The sequence below is a fragment of the Crocuta crocuta genome, unplaced genomic scaffold (assembly GCF_008692635.1).
Source record: "Crocuta crocuta isolate KB4526 unplaced genomic scaffold, BGI_CrCroc_1.0 scaffold205, whole genome shotgun sequence".
Taxonomy (NCBI): Eukaryota; Metazoa; Chordata; class Mammalia; order Carnivora; family Hyaenidae; genus Crocuta; species Crocuta crocuta.
Genome location: NW_027530644.1, coordinates 4,263,029 through 4,283,435, shown reverse-complemented (window position 1 = coordinate 4,283,435; position 20,407 = coordinate 4,263,029). Strand labels below are relative to the sequence as shown.

The 20,407-nt window shown below is 34.9% G+C and overlaps 1 long non-coding RNA gene across 2 annotated transcripts in view; it reads left to right on the top strand.

Annotated features, from left to right (window-relative positions):
• The window catches only part of LOC144235553 (uncharacterized), a 93,810-nt gene extending 75,296 nt beyond the window's left edge, over nucleotides 1–18,514 (top strand). For both annotated transcript variants that reach the window (XR_013336250.1, XR_013336249.1), the window contains exon 3: nucleotides 18,235–18,514. This is a non-coding gene — a long non-coding RNA (uncharacterized LOC144235553). The remainder of the gene's footprint in view (nucleotides 1–18,234) is intronic.
• Nucleotides 18,515–20,407: the final 1,893 nt, after the last annotated feature.

The window sequence follows — 20,407 nt, the reverse complement described above, 5'->3', positions numbered from 1 at the left end:
ACCAAGTGTAACATTTTTTTTATCCAATACACATAATTTCTTTTTTGTTTATCTCTAAAGTTCTTTCTTTGAATTTTTATGAACATCTCTTGAAACTGCACAGTTAAATCACAAATGCTGAGCTCAGAGCAGAAAATTTGCAAAGAGCCACGTATGCTTGCTATACCAGCTACTGATCTGAAACTGCAAACCGCACCTGTGGTGCTAAAATTGATTTTACTCATCTTTGCATATGTCATCAAGATCAGCAGGCATTTTGAACCATTACTTAAGATTTGTTAGGAAATGGTGGAAGTTGCAGTCTGTGGGAATGATTGGTGTTCTGAAAAGCTTTTTGCTCATTTGCACATAGACAAAGGCCATGTGTAAGCTCCTCAACAAAGCTATAAACCTGGCATTATGCCATTATAGGAGCAAAAATCCTAGAGATTTGTTTATTCCTGAGATTGAAATATTCACCGAAACAATGTAAATGGGAATAAGTTCCATTCTGCTAGCTCACATAATAAAATAATGGAGACTGTAGCCTAGTATATGTGAGAAAAATTTAAAAACCAAAATGGAATGGGAATAAGACTTCAAAATCGGTAAGTGTAATTAAGAGGACATGTCCACGTCAGTTAAGTGACCAACTTTGGCCCAGGTCATGACCTCACGGTTTGTGAGTGGGGGCCCACATTGGGTTCTGTGCTGACAGCTCAGAGCCTGGAGTCTGCTTCAGATTCTGTGTCCCCCTCTCTCTCTGTTCCTTCCCAACTCACGTTCTGTCTCTCAAAAATAAACAAACAAACATTTTGAAACTGGCCTTAAAAGTAAATGTATAGATTTTACTAGCAATAGATTCTCTAGGATTTCAACTTCATTTTTCAGGGTTATATCATTATAAAGCTACACAATATCAGCATTAAGATGAATCTTAGAGGTTTTATATGACTCACATGAGGAAGGCCATACATAGGATGTCAGGCAATATTGGGATAAAAGGGTGGGAACAGCTGCTTTCATGTCAAGTTACATTGTTTTTCTACCAAATCACATGATTCTCAAAGAAAAGATGAAAGCTCTTATCTCAATCTAGTTTAATAGGCTGAATGTTCCAATAAATATGATTGTGGGGTGCCTGGGTGGCTCAGTCAGTTAAGCGTCCGACTTCAGCTCAGGTCATGATCTCACAGTTCGTGGGTTCGAGCCCCGCTTCGGGCTCTGTGCTGACAGCTAGCTCAGAGCCTGGAACCTGTCTTCAGATTCGGTATCTCCTTCTCCTTATGACCCTCCCCTGCTCATGCTCTGTCTCTCAAAAATAAATGAATGTAAAAAAATTTTTTAAAATATGATTGTGAAAATATGATTGCTAGATAATAATCTGTTTTTAATTATGCTAGAAATTAAAGTAATAAAAAAATTCCTTTTTTGTACAGCTTTGTCATATATTATATGACTAATAAAAGCTATGCTTTTATTATATTAATATTATATAATAATATAATATTATAATACATATTATAATATTATATTAATATTATTACTAATATTAAAATTCATCTTCATTGCCTAACTACACCCTGGAATAAGTGAGAAAGGAGTGCCAGGGGCATATGTTGAAAATTCAAAAATTAGTATTTGTAATTGATCAACCATAAAGAGCACCATTTCACATACAGTTATTTTTGAAATACTTCAATTGTTGATGTTTATTCCTTATCTTTTCCTCTGAATTTTGCAAAACAAGAGATTCAAAGTGAACAAAATGAAGTCAACTTTTTGTTTATTATCTTTAAAGTATGAATCACCTATAATAACTCCATTAGCACTAATGGAAATTTGCATGTAATAAATCCTTTTGGTGCCTGGAGAATACACCACAGCTCTTTAAACTGTCTGGTGCTTTTACCCTTGGGTCTCTGAGAAGTGATGAGCCATCAGATACAATGTTCCTGGAAAGAAATAGGAAGATAATTAGAGTATCTCCAATTTTCTGTCTTTGCATATAACAGTCTTTTGTTTCCACAGAAGTGCATGCGTACATATCTTAATACTCCCACACAACTACAGAAAAGCTCGGGAAAAAATATACTGTATTACATGAAGGAGACTATGGTTATTACTAATGAGAATCTTATTAGAATTGTCTATATTTTGTATAATTACAATTGGTCACAAAAAGAGTTAGAGAATGTTACTTAAATCTGTAAGGACATATTGTCTATTTAGCTTTAAAATGACCATTTGCTTCATTAACCTAAAAATGGAGGAGGGGGTGCCTGGGTGGCTCAGATCACTTAATCATGATCTGACTTCAGTTCAGGTCATGATTGCATGATCGGTTCAGTTGGTTCATGAGTTCCAGCACCTACTGAACTCTCTGCTGTCAACACAGTGCCCACCTCGGATCCTCTGTCACCCTTTCTCTCCCCCTCCCATCAATTGTACTTTCTCTCGTTTGCTCTCTCTCTCTCTCCAAAATAAAAAAAATTAAATAAGGAAAAAATCTTCCAAGATACAAATCATACTTTAGGGTATCCATCACTTGGGGTGTTTACTCTTGTGTCTGAGTGTACCTCTCACTTGGTGGTGCTCTTCACAATAGAGAGAAGGAAGGAGCATGACAGATTTGGGAGGGATGGAAGTGCACCAGTTTCACCCTCATTGAGTTTGAAGAGCTAAGACAAATTCTGGAAAGAGGGTGCATGACTTAGTCCCTGGGGGAAATATAGGGGCCAGAATGTAGATTTGACAGGCATAAGAGTTGAAGCTATGAATGTGCATGAAAGGTAGGAAAAATAAATACAAGAAAAGCAAAAGACAAGCCAAGCAGAGTTATGCCTATAATAAATTTAGGGATAAAGAAGAGACACTAGAAATAATAAAAACAGTTGACAGAATGGTCTAAAAGGCAAGAGAAGAAGCACTCTCATGCAAGACAAGAGAGAAGAGAGTTTCAAGGCAGAAGTGGGAAAAACGGCAATGATATAAAATTCTGAAAGACATAAAATGAAGATTAATAAAATATCTTTGAAATCAGTAACCAAAACTCAGCAAAGAAGTTCAGTAAAGAGAGAAGCCAAAATGCATGGAATTTCAAAGATATATACTTTATATATCCCACTTATAGCAATCTTTATTGTTGTTTTGGGATTACTTCAAATAATCTATACTATAGATAACATTAGACACAGTTCAAAATTACATCGCTTCAGGAAATGAAAATAATCCTTTAGAATGTTAATGTTTTTGTTTGAAAACACTATGGCCCTATGAATAGTCCATATATGTAGGATCTATTCGCCATGAGTAGGGAAAACGCGGATTAACTACTTCATTATTTTAAAGCAAATTGATGCCAAAATTATTATAGTGTAAGAAATTTTACTGGCAGTTTTTCTATTTATTAAGTAAGAAGAATATTCAGTAATATGTGAAAAATATATACACTGACACAATAGCTATATGCTTGTTGTATACTGGGCTCTCCTCTTTCCAAAATAGCCAATTATAACAAAAGTACAGAAAATAAACTTGGCAGAATCTTAGATACTATTGGGCATAGAAAGGAGATGGTAGTGCCTTAAGTGTGAAGAAGAATGATGGACAGGTGCTTTAAGGATAGACAATTGACAAAGTTCTGGATTTTTAGGAACACATGGAGGGCAAGATTATTCTGAGATCCTCCATGAAGATTCAGTGCAAACTCTGGAGTTTTAGGAAACAAATATCAGCTGTTGTATTACCAACACAGAGCAGATTGAAATTCTCAGATCATCTCTATTCCTTGCCACATTATCTGGGGCAATGATGACCTGGAAACAGGACCATGTTGCAGGCTCTAGTTTCGGTATGACCTGCACTTTAGTTTGTGTGTTAAGGATCAATGGATTATATGGCTTTGGACCGAATCAAAAGTATCTGCTAGTTCCTGGATAATAATAGACTTCTGTAGGACCAACTTCTTCATCTAAAAGTATCATAAAAACACTAAAATCAAATATAAAGTTATCAAAGTTGGCTTATATTTTAAGTAACAATATCCACGGCTAATCAACTTTTTTAAAAATTGTGGAATTGGGACCCCTGAGTGGCTTGGTTGAGCATCTGACTCTTGATTTTGGCTCAGGTAATGATCCCAGAGTCATGGGATCAAGCCCTGTCTTGGGCTCCAGGCTGAGTGTGGAGCCTGCTGCTTAAGATTCTCTCTCTCTCTCTCTCTCTCTCTCTCTCTCTCTCTCTCCCTCTCTCTCTGTCTCTCTCTGTCTCTCTCTCTCTCCCCCCCTCTGCTCCTCTCCCCTACTTGCTCTCTCTCTCTCTCTCAAATTAAAAAAAATTAGATTAAAAATTAAAAAAAAAAGTGGAATTGTCTGTTTGCTCAACCTACCATAACAAAATACTACATCATAGTTGGAATAAACAACATTTATTTTTTCACACTTTTGAGGATCTTGAAGTTCAAAATCAAGATGCCAGCAAGATTGGTTTCTGGTGAAATCTCTTTTCATGGCTTGTAGACTGCTGCGTTCTCATGATGTCTTCATATGGCCTTTCCTCTGTATGCTGGAATAGAGATATATCTGTGTCTCTTCCTCTTCTTATAAATCCTATCACATTAGGGTTCCATCTTTCTGACTTCATTTAACTCTAGTAGCTCCCTAACAGCCCTATCTCCAAATACCGTCATATTGTCAGCTCTGTGCTGACAGCTCAGAGCCTAGAACCTGCTTCAGATTCTGTGTTTCCTTCTCTCTCTGCCCCTCCCACATTCATGCTCTGACTCTCTCTCTCTCAAAAATTAATGAACATTAAAAATTTTTAAATGACAGTTGTCACTTTATCATATATCTTGTAATTTTTATGATTTTTGTTTTTGGTTTGTTTACTTTTTAAATTTTTTATTTATTTTGAAAGAGAGCAAGAGAATAAGTGAGGAAGGAGCAGAGAGGGAGAGAGACAGATCCCAAGCAGGCTCTGCACTGTCTGCGCTGAGCCCAACAAGGAGCTCCAACTCACAAACTTGTGAGATCATAACCTGAGCCAAAATCAAGAGTCCAACACTTCCTGACTGAGCCACCTAGGCACCAGTGATTTTGTTTTCTAAAGCCACAAATAAATTTATCCAGCTTTTGTTTCTAGAAATCTTGGGTTCGTTTTACATTCAATCCGTGCTCCATCTGGAATTTATTTTAATACAGTAGTGAAGATGACACTTAGCTTGATATTTCTTTCCTAAAAGTCTGTTTGTCACTATTGTGACTGACCCATCATTTTTTTAGCATGTACCTCACCAAATCTCATTATTTTACATAGATTTTTTTTAAATGTTTTTATTTATTTCTAGGAGAGAGAGAGAGAGAGAGACAGTGTGAGCAGGGGAGGGTCAGAGAGAGAGGGAGTCACAGACTGAAACAGGCTCCAGGCTCTGAGCCGGCAGTCAGCACAGAGCCCGACGCGGGGCTCGAACCCACGAACCGTGAGATCATGACCTAAGCAAAAGTCGGACGCTTTACCAACTAAGCCACCCAGGCGCCCCTATTTTACATAGATTTTTAAACTTAATGATCTTGGATTTCCCAACTAAAGAAGTAATTTTGGCCACATAGAAAAGAAGTTTTGGGGATCCTGGCTGGCACAGTTGGTTAAATGTATGATTCTTGAGTTTTTTGTTTCAAGTCATGATCTCACAGTTTATGAATTCAAGCCACACGTCATGCTCTGTGCTGACAGTGAGAAGCCTGCTTGGGATTCTCTCTATGTCTCTGTCCCTGCTCCATGCATGTGGGGCACACGCACTCTCTCTCACTTTCTCTCTCTCTCTTGAAATAAATAAATAAACCCTAAAAGTTTGCTTTTTAAAGTTTAAGAGTAAACAAAAAGTGTTAATTCCATGATAATGATAAATTATCTAGAGGGGAAAAGTTATAAAAGGTATAGGTCTAAAGATTAACCTTTGGAGAATATCAAATATCATTTTACATTTAATGTTGGAGAGGGTAAGAAAAACAATTAAAGTAAAGTTTCTCTCACAGGAATTGGAAGAGAAACTTGAGAGAATATTGTTGTGTAGGTCAGAAAACTTAAAAAATGAAAACCGCTGAACCTGGTGAAAAAAAGCAATTGGACTCACTTATATGCAAAAAATTAGTAGTAGAGATCAAGGAAAGGATGGTATAAGTAAAAGATGCCTGAGTTTGTAGATTATTCTTTCTAGAATTTTGAGATGAAAAGAAAAGAGAGAAACAGGGGGAACTCTTTACATCAAGTAAAGATGTTTTTAATCTGAATTTGATATTTGTGCAATTTTAAAGGTAAAAGAGAAGCTATGAGAGGTAGTGGGTGAATGAGAAAGTTTGAGAGCTGGAACATCCTTCAAAAGTTAGGAAGGATTAAAACTATGGTATCACTGTAATTTTGAGGAAAATAGGGGCAAGCTAAGAATAGAATGCCAGACCGAAATCGGTACTATTCCATGGAGTTAAGCTAGGCCATTTGGGAAACCCCAAACAACTAATGTGAAAATTAGCTGAATGACATCTAAGTTCTTCAAATATGAATGCAAATAGATATTCTAAACATATCCCCAAATATCAATATTACCTAGTCATATTCATTAATTTCATCTGAAAGATAACACAAAGTTAGGAAAAAACATTTGAAGTGTTACAAATGGGGATTTAGGCAACATTAAGGGCAAAATTTAAATATACAGATGCCTCAGTAACACAGAAGACAGTGCCAATACACCAAAATTTATATCATATGAAATTCTTCCTCAGATATGGAATTTCTAAAACACCAAATTATAAAGAATAAGAGCATTGGGTTTGTTATCTGTTAGGTATGTATCATAGGCTGATAAATCATAGATTTTTACAAAATTCCTTTTATTAGTAAATATATTCCCCTGCACCTGTGAGAACATTTTTGTGCTCTTTGTGAGCACCAATGGGATTTTATCTTCTTAATGTGTGTGTGTGTGTATTTTATACATATATAAATATACATATTTACAAGTATACATGTATATGCACATACATCATATGTATATATATCAGCAAATAAAAATCCATAATGAATTTGTCCCCAAAAGGTGTTTTGGAAAATGCATTTTCCAAAAATTATGTAGCATTTATCTTCTAACCAGAGTAAATTTAAACAGTAATGGTGGCTCTCAAGTAATCATGGCAAAGCAATTTTAAATAAATGTTTCTTTTTTTTAATAGTAGTATAAATAATTTAAATTTTCCTATAATCTATATTAGGTGATGTTTATTTTACTTTGATTAGATTGAAAAATGATTTTATTGCTGTATTTCTTGAACATTTCAAAGTAATTTTCAGAGTCCAGCTGAACAAACACATCTTACTAGTCTCTCCCTGTGCTGTAATAATTTAAACAATCTTATTTGTACATAAATACAAAGCAAAATTCAATTCAAAATGGAAATGTAGCAATATAAAGGGTCACTATATTTTAAGAATTATTTTTCCCAAAACCTGACTTTTAATTAGATAAGGAAGAAAAGCAGACGATGAAGAACTTGGTAGCATTATCCCTTGTGTTTGACAATTTGCCATAACATTAAGCTATTTCCTGAATTAAAATTACCATTGCTTTCAATTCTCTATAGATGAATATAAAGCATCCATTTTGAGAGACCATGTGGTCTTCATATAGTTTTATGAATCCCTTGAAAGAAACCATGAGAAAATAGGTAATATTAACATACCCAGTATATGAACTCTTTATCCTTTTATAATTTTATGTTTGAAAAGAAAATATACTACATGTATTTTTGAGTGTATCTTTATGTCAAGGTCTTGAATGTACAATAACTTTATTTTTGGTGTTTTATAATTTCAATGATGTAGGAATTTTAAAATGCTATAGGATGTCCACCCCCTCTCTCTGTGGCTATAGTTTTCTTCAGGACAGATAGATATGTTGCAGACATTCTAGAATCGGCCTTATCTTCTAGAGTTCCGAAGGACCTTTTGATTGAGAACTAATATTTCTCAAAAAAATGTAGCATTCATCTTTTATTCCAAACAAACCTAGATATTAATGATGGCTTTCATATAATGATAACAAAGCAATTGAGCCTTATTTTTCAGAAGAATATTTCTGCTTAAGTGTTCTGTTTATTTTTTGAGAAATGGTGAAAACATATTGCTTTGATTAATAATTTCCAAGAGCCTCCTAGAAACTTAATATGCAAGTTCAGGTTTTCATTGACAAGGGATTTCCCACTTTTCATTTTAAATGTATTTAATTATTTCCATGTATATGATGTTAATATTACAGCATGCTGTGTTCCCAACTGAAGAGACAGTTCAATGTTAGCCTTTTTCATATTTGCCTTTGATCTTTATGCTAAAGAGCTCCTCATAGCAGAAGCTTAATAATTTAGAGCCACAACCTTGACAAAAATCAGGAAGAAAAATGAAATTAAAAGAGATGATAAAAGGGTGGAAATAAACATAGAGTTAACATACTTTTCTTAAATAATAAGCTCTCAGGAGTTCTTGGTTGAAGAGATTACACTGAGAGTATTGGAAGAATTGTAGATGATATTCCTGTAGTTTATACACTTCGTAGGAAACAGAGACAACCTACTTCAGAATTGGGCCACGTCTGCCAGTGCATGGGTGTGGGAAGTACAGATAATGAGGACTAGGAAAGGGGGGGGGGAATACTACATTTCAGGAGTGCTGAACTGTTCAAATTCTTTGTGACAGCTCCTATTCACCAATACCCAAACTAAAATCCCACTTGCTCTTATCTACAATGGACAAATGGAAGATATTGGCAGTCAGGAGGCAGATAAAGGAAATCATCCAAACCATGAGGTATGCTCTGGATGGCTGCTCCAAGGTAGTTTTTGGAATTCCAGGGAATCATCTTTTAACTCAAACATCTAACAATAACACATTCTTGAGGATAGAGCCCAAAATAAATATGTGGATATTCTGGACTACAAAGTTTGTTTGTTTAATAATGAATAGAATAGGGGGAAAATAGATACAATGAAAATAGAAAAGGCAATAGCATTATATGATGTACGTGGAAAAAGTTTCTTATAATCAATTACAATCAATATGTGATTCCTATATTTCTTATGTCTAGCAACAAATGAGGCCAATAATCTCCATTTATTGAAATATTTTGCATTATTGACATTAGTCCCTTGGATAATTTGTCTTTCTAAAAATTCAATCAACTAGGGGCACCCGGGGGGCTTAGTCGGTTAAGCGTCCGACTTTCACTCAGGTCATGATCTCGCGGTTTGTGGGTTCGAGCCCCACGTCGGGCTCTGTGCTGACTGCCAGCTCAGAGCCTGCAGCCTGTTTCAGAGTCTGTGACTCCCTCTCTCTCTCTGACCCTCCCCTGCTCATGCTGTCTCTCTCTCTCTCTCCTAGAAATAAATAAAACATTAAAAAAAATAATAAAAATTCAATCAACCAGAATAAATCACTTCTCTATGATACATTTAGCTTTTTGAGTTAACAACTAATTTTGTATTCAAATTCATACTGGCAATTCTTCCAATAATGTATACAAGTTATCATATTCTTATTTTCCAGGAATCAATCCTTATTCCTAAAAATATGAAGAGATTAAAAGTTAGCCCATCAGGGCTCCTGGGTGGCTCAGTTGGTTAAGCATCTGAGTCTTGATTTCGGTTCAGATCATGATCTCACAGTTAGTGAGACTGAGCCCCACGTTGGGCTCTATGCTGATGAGTTAGAGACTGCTTGGGATTCTGTCTCTCTCTGACCCTCCTGCATGCTCTCTCTCTCTTTCAAAATAAATAAATAAACATTTTTTAAAAGTTAATTCATAACATCACGAAGTGAGTTCTATCATATGCTGAAAAAAAAAAAAAAAAAAAAGACCTGGGTCAGGAAGGCATTCTTTAAAGTTATACCCTGTCAACAAATAATCTTTAAGCACTGATTTTGTGCAAAGCAGTTGGTTAGGTTCTATGAAGTTTAAGAAAAAGCAGCTTCTATTCTTAAAGAATATTGCCACTGACCTAGTTCTGATTGCCATTTCTTCAAACCTTTCTTGTTAAAATAATTATGTAATTGTTCCTTCCTCATCCAGTTCCTTCTCCTTTAAAGCTGTAAGAATTCTGTCATACCCTTCTCAAAATTTTCCTAGTTTTCCCCTGCCCTAAACTGTTTAGCATGTAGTCCAAGATTTTCCAGCATGTGATTCCAGTCGATCTCTCTAAATTTACCTTTACCAACATCCCTCCTATGTACACTATACACCCACATCACCAACATACTCATTCTGCAAGAATTTTTTGATTTTGTAGCTTTTCCCTTGAACTGATATGTCTTTATCCATTTATATTCATTTCTTGTTCATCAAATTCGCATTCATATCCCACCCATTCCTAGAAACCTTCCTTCATCTTTTTCTATCTTGAAGGATATATTTCCTATTCTGTGTTTCAACACCACCTATCATATTATGGTATTATTTCATTCTCCTTTTGCATCACACTTAATTGCTTGTTGGTTTCCCCTTTGTCTTGAAACTATTTCAGTGTCTTTTATTGAGGAAAACTTCAAATTCTTTTTAAAAAATTTTTATTTAAAGTCCAGTTAGTTAACATATAGTGTAATAGTACTAGTTTCAGGTGTACAATATTGTGATTCAACACTTCCATACAACACCTGTTGCTCATCACAAGTGCACTCCTTAATACTCATCATCTATTTAACCCATACTGCTACCCATCTCTCCTCTGGTAACCATCACTTTGTTCTCTATAGTGAAAAGTATGTTTTTTTGTTTGCTTCTGTCTCTTTTTTCCCTTTGCTTGTTTATTTTTTTCTTAATTTCCATAGATGAGTAAAATCATATATTTGTCCTTCTCTGTTTGACTTATTTCACTTAGCATAATACTCTCTAGTTCCATCCATCCAAAGGCAAATGGCAAGATTTCATTCCTTTTTATGGGTGAATAATACTCCATTGTGTGTATATATACCACTTGTTCCCATCCATTCATCAGTCAATGGATGCTTGGGCTGTTTCCATAATTTGGCTATTGCAGATAATGCTGCCATAAACATTGGGGTGCATGTATCCCTTTGAATTAATATTTTTGTATTCTTTAGGTAAATACCTAATAGTGCAACTGCTGGCTCAAAGGGTAGTTCTACTTTTAACTTTCTGAGGAACCTCCGTACTGTTTTCCAGAGTGGCTGTACCAGTTTGTATTCCCACCAACAGTGCAAGAGTGTTCCCCTTTCTCCACATCCTCACCAACACCTGTTGTTTCTCATGTTTTTCTTTTTGTTGTCTGATTGCATGGCTAGGACTTCTGGTACTATGTTAAATAACGGTGGTGAGAGTGGACATCCCTGTCTTGTTCCTGACTGTAGAGGAAAAGCTCTCAGTGTTTTCCCCACTGTGGGTGATGTTAGCTGTGGGGTTTCTTATATATGGCCTGTATTATATTGGGGTATGATCCCTCTAATCCTATGTTGTTGAATTTTTTTTTGAGTGTTTTATCGTGAATGGATGTTGTACTTCAAATGCTTTTTTTAGGAGTAAAAAAGACTATGTCAGTGAATAAATGTCTTTTCCTCTAGATTGACCATTAGAAAAAGGCAGGACAATAATGTGGTTGCTTTTGCCTTAATCAGTATATATATGCTGATTTTGATTGAAGGTAATGTAAATTGAATTGTTTTCAACACCAATTAAATGGAATATGCTTCAGAAAGACTTTTTATAAATAAAGAGGAGACCTGAGGTTTGCTATGCAAATTCATACTAAAATGAAAATCCTTTGAGTCATAAGTCACTTTGCGAGTTTTGTGTTTTGTCAGATACAATTTATATTTCAAATTATGGAGGGTTGTCAATTGTAAGAGTAAGAATAATTTATGATATGATAAGTTATTATCAAAGCAAATATTTATTTTATAAAGAATCAATAGTGTTATTTAACCCTGCAAGCTTTTATTTGAATATTATTGGTTCTGGCAAATTAATGAGAAATTAATAGAGGGAAAATAAAAGAGAACAAGTGTACACCAAACTTAAGAAATACTAGAATGAAGGGTGCCTGGGTGGCGCAGTGGGTTAAGCATCCGACTTTGGTTCAGGTCATGATCTCATTGTTGGTGAGTTCAAGCCCCAGGTTGGACTCTGTGCTGACAGCTCTGACTATGGAGCCTGCTTTGGATTCTGTGTCTCCTTCTCTCTCTGTCCCTCTTTTCCTCATGCTCTGTCTCTTGCTCTCTCAAAATAAATAGACATTAAAAAAAAAGAAAGAAATACTAGAATGAGGAACACCCAGGGCTTATCTAATTAAACCATGTAAGTCGGTTCCAGATACATTTGATAGCAGGGACATTTGCCTGGAGGGCAGTGTTCCTTTTCTTTTTTTTTTTTTTTTTAATAATTTATTTAATTTTCTAAATTTGCATCCAAGTTAATTAGTATATAGTGCAACAATGATTTCAGGAGTAGATTCTTAATGCCCCTTACCCATTTAGCCCACCCCCCAACAGCCCCTCCAGTAACCCTTTGTTTGTTCTCCGTATTTAAGAGTCTCTTATGTTTTTGTCCCAGCTCCATTGTTATATTATTTTTGCTTCCCTTCCCTGTGTCTATCTATTTTGTTTCTTAAAATCCTCATGAGTGAAGTCATATGATATTTCCCTGGCTGATTAATTTCACTTAGCATAACACCCTCTAGTTCCATCCACATAGCTGCAAATAGCAAGATTTCATTCTTTTAGATTGATGAGTAATACTACATTGTATACTTATATACCACATCTTCTTTATCCATTCATCCATTGATGGACATTTGGTCTCTTTCCATACTTAGGCTATTGTTGATAGTGTTGCTATAAACATTGGGGTGCATATGTCCCTCTGAAACAGCATACCTGTACCCCTTGGATAAATACCTAGTGCAGTTGCTGGGTCACAAGGTAATTCTATTTTTAATTTTTTGAGGAACCTCAATACCGTTTTCCAGAGTGGCTGCACCAGTTTGCATTCCCGCCAGCAGTGCAAAAAGAGATCCTCTTTCCCCTCATCCTCACCAACATCTGTTGTTGCCTGAGTTGTTAATGTTAGCCATTCTAACAGGTGTGAGGTGATACATCAGTGTGATTTTGATTTGTATTTCCCAGATGATGAGTGACTTTGATTTGTATTTCCCTGATGATCATTTCATGTCTGTTGGCCATCTGGATGTCTTCTTTGGAGAAGTGTCTGTTCATGTCTTTAGCTCATTTCTTCCCTGGATTATTTGTTTTTCGGGTGTTGAGTTTGATAAGTTCTTTATAGATTTTGGATACTAACCCTTTATCTTATATGTCATTTGCAAATATTTTCTCCCATTCTGTCGGTTGCCTTTTAATTTTGCTGATTGTTTCCTTCACTGTGCGGAAGTTTTTTATTTTGATGAGGTCCCAATAGTTCATTTTTGCTTTTGTTTCTTTTGTGGAGGGCAATGTTCTTCGTGAAAATATTTACATGTATCTAAGTACTTTATTTGTTTTTATAAGCCATTCATGCATCTATTTCCAAAATCTCCTTGAATCTATTAATAGTTTCAACTTGTATCACAGCTTTAACAGATTCTACATACTGACTCAAGCAAGTCAAACCCAAATAATATTTACCAACTGCTTCTGGTAAACCAGCTTCTATTCTGATCAATGTTATTCAAAGGCATAACAGCAGACTCTGTTTTAAGAAAATTGGCTAACATAAACACTGTTATAAAAGAGCGTGGTGAAACAGCCAGAAGTAATTTGACACAGGAGCCCTGAAGAGAAGCTCTTACCTGGTACTAGTAGGGGTGGAGTTGGCTTTCAGGAAAAATAGAAGAATGTAAGAAAACTTAAGGCAAAGTTAAGCAATTGGAAGAGAGGGAAGACAGAAGAAATGCAAATTTCAAGCAGAAGAAAAGGTGCGATTAAAGGCTGAGAGAAGCATGAATCAGCAAAACCAGAAACTACTGACAGTTCAAGGTTGCTGAAAGATAAACCATTCTCAAACTGATATGAAAGGAATGACCAGTATTTCTAATATCTTAGAATTTGGTCAATAAAACTATGGTTGCTTTCTCTTTTGTGTTACACATCTTTAAAAAAATTCTGACTTTTTAGGACAACAGTCATAATAGGTATAATGATGACATATCATATAACATACAATTAGATATTGTAGATAAATATATATTATCTATAATTATATATATTATGTGTACATATAATATGTGTGTACTATATATACAATTACAACACCTATTATCTATTATATAGATAAGATTTCGTAAAGACTTATGTGCCGGACACTGCACCAAGTCCTTTGCATCTGTCATCCAATTTTATCCTCACAAAATCATTAGAAGTAAATAGTATTATCAGCCCCATTTTATAGAATGAAGAAATAAACTTACTTGTCCAAGCTTTTTTGTTACCAATAATGGAATCCAGATAATCTTAGGTACCTTCAGTGAACACTTGTTTCTCTGTATCATTTTGAGGTAGTAATTAACCTTTCACTAATTGCGTTTTCAAGCAAAGAACTTTTTAAATGACAAGTTTTTAGTTCTAAGGCATTGCTTGTCATTTTATCTGTTCTCCAGAATGATGTGGAATTTTCTATGGAAAAAAATAGGATCCCATTTGTCACTGATTTTCTTTGAAAAATAATTATTTTTGCTCCCCAAAGCTCTGAAAGCCTCTACCCCACTTTTTGTCATTTTCTAAATTATAATTATCCATTCAGTCATTCAGGATTAGATCATGGTTATTATATTTTTAAATCTGTTCTCTCTTCTTTCTTTACACTGGCAAGCTTCTTTCAAAAATGGATGCACTTTTTCTGCTTTTTGAAGGAGATGATGTACCTAATACTAAGACAACATCTATACTGTGACTTTTAAACCTTGATTAAATTAACTTTCTATTCTGAATCTACCCCATATCATATTTCTCCCTTGAGCTCAGACAAAATTAGTATGAATTTGTATTGTTCTTGTTTTTGTACCTTTAGAAACTTTGAATTATATTTCTGACACTTAAAGAAAGAACTATATCAGCAATTTAGGAAACTTTCTTTTGATTTGTTACGATTAAATCCCGGCCAGTCTCACCTCAAATTCCTTTTTTTCCTCAATCTTTCTCAATTAAAAAACTAGTTATGTGTGAGGTTTTTACCTTCTGCTCTAGGTTTTTACTTCCTAAAATGTTCTTGGTTTAAAACTTAAAGAAATTTATTTCTATCATAATAATAGAATTTATGATTTTCTATAAACGTTTGAACAAATCATGGCATCATGCTGTAAAAATAGCATTTTACTGGAGATTAAAAACATCCAACTCTCCATTTACCCCTAGCCCAAAGTCTTAATGCACTATATCATTAACCTGAATTACCTACATTTTTGACCAGCGGCTCTTAGATGTTAGTGTGAAAAATAATCACTTAAAGAACTTGTTAAAATGAAAATTATCTGGCTCCAACCTAAGATCCCAGGCTGGGGTACAAGAATAAGAAGCTTCATTATATAATACTAATGTAGTCCTCAGGACACACTTAAGAATCACTGCAAAAGACTGCTACAAAACACTGATTTTCTCAGAGCTATACTTTTGCTAGGGAAGCTCCTTGACATCTCTCCCCTGAAAGCTCATATCTCTTATTTATTTTTAATAGTTTTATTGAGGTAAAATTTATATACAGTAAAATGCATTCTGTGTAAGAATACAATTCAAGGATTTTTAGTAAACATATTAAATTGTATAATCATGATCACAATCCAACTTTAAGATATGTCCCTTAGCCTCAGAAGTTTCCTTATGCCCCTTTGCAGTCTGGTGTTTGCTCTCTGTTTCTATATATTCACGTTTTCTGGACTTTTCAATTATTCACTATGTGGTTGTTGTTTTTTTTTTTTTGGTCTAAATTCTTATTTTAAACATAAGGATTTGAGATCTATCCATGTTACAGTATGTATCTATCGGTGATTTGTTCTTTTTAATCAATGAAAAGTATTCCATTGTGTGGACCTAACAAATTTTAAAAACATCCATTACTCAGTACACAGATACTGGACTTGTTTCAAGTTTTTGGCTTTTTAAAAATAATGCTGTGATAATTTATTTATCAATCTCTGTAGACGTTTTTAACATTTTTATTTTTCTTTATTTTTCTTTTCATGTAATTGGTTTTTAAAACCAGGTGTCCAGGGGTCCCTGGGTGGCTCAGTCAGTTAAGCATCTGACTCCTGATCTCAGCTCAGGTCACGATCTCTGTGTTGGACTCAGCGCTGGGCATGGAGCCTGCTTCTCTCTCTCCTTCTCCCTTCCCTTTCCCCCCTCTTCACACATGCTTGGAAGGATTGTTACTTGTAATTACACCTTTTATACTTCTTTCACTGTTCAATGATATCATATCTGGGATTCCAACAGCCATTGTGGGCCATAAATTAACCTAGAAGATAGAAGCCATATCTTTGGGTAGAACAAAAAATAGAAGTTGGGTCCCTACTAAGTTGGAACAGTCCACAGGAATACCCTCATTTCTGATACCAACTGCAAACTTAGGAGTCTCCAAGACCACCCTTAGTTTTGATAATTTGATAGAGGACCCATAGACCTCACTGAAAGATCATGATTATGGTATATTACAGTTAAAGGATACAGATTAACATTGGCCAAAAGGAAGAGGCACATATAAGACTAGCCCAGGAAAGCTCTAAAGACAGAGCATCTAGCTTCCAGCTTCCAGTTTTTTATCCTTTCCTGATGGAGCTATAGACAGCATTAATTTCCCAGCAGTGATGTGTGACAATATGCACTGAGTATTGTCAACCATAATGCTCACCAGAGCTTTGGTGTGCAAAATATTTACAGAGACTCAATAATGTTAACCTTTTAGGACACCCATAAGGCTGACTTTCCTCTGGAAATCCACCGATATGATCTGACCCAAAGCTCCCATCCTAAATCACTTTGTTACTCCCTTGTCTGTCCCAAGGCCCCCAACTTAGATCACAATCTTGCTGTGGCACAGAGTTCTCATCCCAAATCACACTGTTACATATTACTGACCTAAGGCCCAGAGGGGTACACAAAAATATTTTTAATAGACAAGGTATTCTAAGGACTTAGAAACTATCTCCTGGGGCCAGAAACCAGAGCTCCCCTTGAATAAGGTTAAATTCTTTACTACAGAGACTGTCCACTAAGAGAATTTACTGTACTCTCTTATGACAACATGAAGCGAAAATAACATATTTGGCCTGCCTATCTCTAGGCTTTCATAATGTGAGATATTTTCATCTTATTTATGCCACTTTTATAGAACAGGTTTTTTGCTATGTCAGCCAAACTTCATCCTAAACTATCAACAGGGGATTATGTAACATTAAATAAAACAGAGAATAGAATGCACTCTATAACTTTTCCCTAACAATATATGAGACCAAGAAGAAAGAATTATTTTTTTTTAAAAAAAGCAGCTTTATCAAAAGGTATGCAATTATTGTGACTGCATGAAATTATATAAGTATAGGATAGCTATCCAAATGTAAGAATGCCATTTAAAGATACAACTAAATAAGGAATGGGTAACACCATTATAGAAGGGTCTCACAGTCTGTGGGTTCAAGCCCCACACTGGACTCTGTTCTGACAGCTTAGAGCCTGGAGCCTGCTTCAGATTCTGTGTCTCCCTCTCTCGGCCCCTACCCCACTCACATTCTCTCTCTCTCTCTCTCTCTTTCTCTCTCAAATAAATATTAAACTTTTTTATTAATGTAGATGATAATTTTGAAAAATTTCTCCATGAGAAATGAAATCATCCTTTAACTGAGAAAGCATTGAAATGGCACTTGTGGCTTGTACATATGTTGAAAGATTGTCACTATAATTCTCAAATTACCAACCACAATGAAAGATACTACAAAACTTTTCTCCACCTTTTGGATGATCAAGAGATTTGATATCCAAATGGCCTTTAATTTCAAATGAGAAATGAGTATGTGGATTTATAATAAATTGCTGACACAGAAGTCAGTATACAGGATGATAGAATTGGCACATAACAGACATTTAACAATACCATTTGGACAAAATCGTGGTTTATCAGTTATATGACATCTGAAAGTAGGCTGTCCAGAGCTGATTAAATTGCTTAAGTAAATAAGCAGGGAGTCTGATTTATTCAAGCTTCTTGTTCTGCTTTCCTAGACACATTGTCCTAATGGTTTCCAGACGACTGATCTACCTCGAAGACTTGGTTCTATGTCCCTGGCAGAATAAAAAGGGAGAAGTGCAAAAAGCAAAAGTTACATGTTAGGTGAGACTTTTTTCCTTATTAGAGACACCGTATTCTTAGAAGCCCCTTCCCAATAAACGTCTGTTTATATCTTGTGCACCTTATGAAGTCTCAGATCTGTCCCTAACTGCAAGATGAAAAGGGATATACAGGGCATATTGCCCTAAATAAAACCAGCAGACAAAAGATATTAATTAAGAGACAAGTGAAGATCTGTCAAGAAAGAACAGGGGTGGGGGCGGCGGGATATAGAATCTCGTCTCAGTGAATTTAGAAGATGGTAAAATGAAAATGATTTTTCATGATGTGATTTATTTCTATATTATTTCTACGCATTTTAAAGTAATATTATGATTAAAATGTGAAATAAACCAAGCTAAGCAAATATTATTTAACCAAAAATGTATTATTTTTCTTTTTTATAAAGATATAAAAGAAAAAGGAAAATGTTTCAAAAAACACTTTTAGTTCCCTTGTCAAACATAATGCTTTGCCAATACACGTTGAATTATCAATGATGCAAACTACTATTTTGTTAAATTTTAATTTTTATTATTTTATTTCAAATAACCTGCTTTTGGTACCAAAATAGATATCTATTTCCAATATTTTGTAACCAAAATTTAACACAGATATGTCAAAAATATCTTTTGTTTATAAATCATCTTTCAAAATTGTGAATAATATAAGAGAATTTATATGATTGTCCATAAAATTTCAATTTAGAACCTACTTTCCAGAGTCAGCTGAGATGAAATGAGAAGAAAAGTCATAATATGTGTTATATGATATTTTTCTCTCTGATTTTAACATCTTTGAAGTTTTTCTCCTAAGAGTTGAGGAATACTGACTGAGTTACTGTAAAATTTTATTTTTATATGACGGTTTTTCTCTTTGTATGCATAATGTAACTACCATTACTATTAGATTACTAGTGTTTTTCTTATTAAATAAAACTATTTTTACCATTGAAATAAAATTATGTCAGAAATGCTTCTCAAATTTATCATATACTGTCATGACTAAGTAAACTAAGTAAACAGTGAATGTAAGTAAATACTTTCTCTTTTCAAAGCAATTTTTAAATTTTCAGATAATTTTACATTTATAGAAATTTGCAAAGAGAATAAAAATAGTTCTCATATACCTCACATCCAGTATCCTTCATTTTAACATGTTACATTACTGTGGTACATTTGTCAGAACAAAGAATATTGGTTTATTATTATTAAATAAACTCTAGCTTTTATTTGAATTTCAGCAATTTTCCCATTAAAGTCCCCTCTTTTTTCCAGGATTCAAGGCACCACTCTGCATTTAACTGTTAAGTCTCCCAGCTCTCCTCTGGTCTGTGGTGTTTTCTCAGTCTTAACTTGTTTTTCAAGGGTTTAGCCATTTTGAGGAATCCTCTCCATGAGTCCTGTGGAATTACCCCCAATCTGGATTTGTCTGATGTTTTCTTTATGGTTGGGTTTTGGGGGAAGAATAATAGAGAAAGGAAGTGTTTTTCTTGTCACATCACATTGAAGGTACATGCTATCCACATGATATCACTAATAATGCTAAGCTTGGTTAACGTATAATTTGTTAGGTTCATCCACTATGAAACTACTGTTTTTCCCTTTCTTTATTTGACTCTTTTTCAAAGACTCATTAAGCCCAGCCCATCCTCCTGAAGAGGGGTGTACATTCATATGTATGATTTGAATTCTTTTGTTTGTTTGTTTGTTTTTAAGAGAGAGAAAGAGCGTGAATGAGGTAGAGAGAGAAAGGGAGACACAGAATCCAAAGCAGGCTCCAGGCTCTCAGCTGTCAGCATAAAGCCTGATGTGGAGCTCAAACCCCTTAACTGTGAGATCATGACCTGAGCCAAAGTCAAACACTTACTGACTGAGCCACCCATGTGCCCCTTGTTTGCCTTTTTAAACAAGCAAACAAATAAACCAATCAAATAAAAATGTAGAGCTCTACAACCACCTACATAAAGGAACTTTGGTCATTTTCCAAGAAAGAAAAGGAATTAAAAAGAAAAACTAGTGCATCAAAGTCAGAAACAACTGCTGTTTCTTAGCATAGCTTCGCCCA